We start from the raw sequence: 2,220 nt of genomic DNA on the forward strand, positions 1-2,220 counted from the left end.
AATAATATTATTCATCTTATTATGCTTGGCTATGATGAAAGCAAGACTATGACATTAAATATACCATTGTAGTGTACCTCTTGTCACAGAAGTATTGACTTGAGAGTTTCAGAACATTTGATCAGACCCACATATTTCTATACTATTGGTCAGAAAATGTTTTTGATAAACTATACCATTAACAGTAAGAGTAACATTAAAAGTTCATGCTGTCATAGATTTATAAACAATGTGAATGGAACTGAATGTGGAAATAGTTATTATAATCTTGGTGATACACTTCTACTCCTCAAGTAGCAAATAGTAAACATGTGCCATTCTGAAATAAATTACTAAATATATATTAAAATATTTTATAGTGTATCTTGAGAGCTGTGATGACAGGCATAAGCCAACATTCTTAGCAAGGGAAAACGCTTTCAAAAGGTGACAGACTTTATTAGACCTACTCAACAGATGTTTGACCGTTGTTCAATCTCCTAAGAGGTGACCTCTAAATATATGAAATTTCCTAAATAACAGAAGTAGCTATTCATGTAGGCCCCAAACCATGTAATTGTTTATGGTAATCAGGTAACTCACAGGTACTGCACTAATGGAAGACTCAGAATGAGACTGGTCAAACCACAAAGACCAATCTTGTGAGTAGAGGGATGGGGCTAGAGACACGTGATATCAGTCCAATCCCTGGGGAAGAAGAAAGCCCAAAAATTGAGTTTAATCACATGGGGGATGATACACCCAATCAAAACTATGTAATGAAATCCTAATAAAAACTCTAGAGAAATTCATATTACTTTGTTAAGTAAAATTCTGTATGAGTTGTCAAAAAAAAAACAAACCCTCTAGAGAAAAGTTTGGTAGGCTTCCTTGGTTAGTTCCTTGGTGTATCCAGGAGGGTACACCCTTGAGGTTGATGCCAGCAAGGTGATTATGTCTCTGCAGATGATGGAAGAACCGTAATATCTGGCACTCTCTTAGTGCTTTATTTTACTCTGTGTGACTCTTCCTTTGGCTGGCTCTGATTTGTACCTTTTCACTATTAAAATAAAAAACAAAACTTAAAAAAAAAAAAAGAAGTGTGTTTCCAAGGGAGGTGTTGTATTTGGAGACGTGCAGACTACCCTGGTGTTTTTCACTGAGTGAATGGAAGAAGGAAAGAACTGAGGACTTTTTTTCTTAGTAGGAGGATGGGTCAGCACCCACAGCATTTGAAAAAGCATAGGCTGTCATCTTAGGTACGTGATGAGCTGTTCCACTAACCCAAGGAGGAAATGCTCCAGTTGGAAGCCCACATTTTCCACCTTGCCCAAGCTTTTCAAAATGGCCTTTTAGTCTGGGTGTATGCTCTCCAGATATTCCTCTTGTCTCTGTTTCTGTTAAGACTAACACAGTCATCTACTCAACAAGCCCTTAACCCTCTTTCTTAACTCTTAGACTGTATGCTCTTCACTTCCCTAGCCCTAAACCTGCTAGCTACATCTGAATTGCCTGGGGTGGTATTTTCTAAAAATTATTTTTATCAGTACATATTTGCAAGTCATTCCGTTTACAGTCATCTTGGGAGTACGTACATGCATGTATTAACAGCTTAAAATGTTTTTCTCTCCCCCATCCCTATCACCTTTTTCACACTTGTTAATATTGTCTTAGGTTATGTAATGGTTTACAGTGTTTACATTAATTGTGGATATTAAGTTCCTGTACATGTCTTGTCTTTATTCTTACTTCCATTTCCCCTCCTCACCTCTCTTTCGTTTCTTGAACCACTTCCCTATTGCAAAAAATCTGTCCCTTTGTCCCTTCTATCCATCCTGTATCATATTCTTTGTACTTTTACTCATTAAAATAAGGTATACTATATAGTATTTAAATTTGTGTATCTGGCTTATTTCATTCAGTAATGTATTTTTCCAGGTGCATCCATTTGCCTACAGATTATCCTCCAATTTGTCCTTCTTCATAGCCAAATAGTATTCATATACATATATCCCATTTTCTGTACCCAATCATCTGTTGATAGAAATACAAGCTGATTTCCAAGAATTAGCTATTAAAAATTATGTTGCTACAAACAACAGTATGCAAGTATTACTATGGTAGGATGATTTAATCTCTTTGGGAAAGATATCTAGCAAGGAGATACCTGATCATAAGGAATGAATGTCTAATTTCAGTTGAGAGCTATCCTACTGATTTCCATAATGGTTGTACTAGTTC

This window comes from Octodon degus, unplaced genomic scaffold (assembly GCF_000260255.1).
Source record: "Octodon degus isolate 3935 unplaced genomic scaffold, OctDeg1.0 scaffold00019, whole genome shotgun sequence".
NCBI lineage: Eukaryota > Metazoa > Chordata > Mammalia > Rodentia > Octodontidae > Octodon > Octodon degus.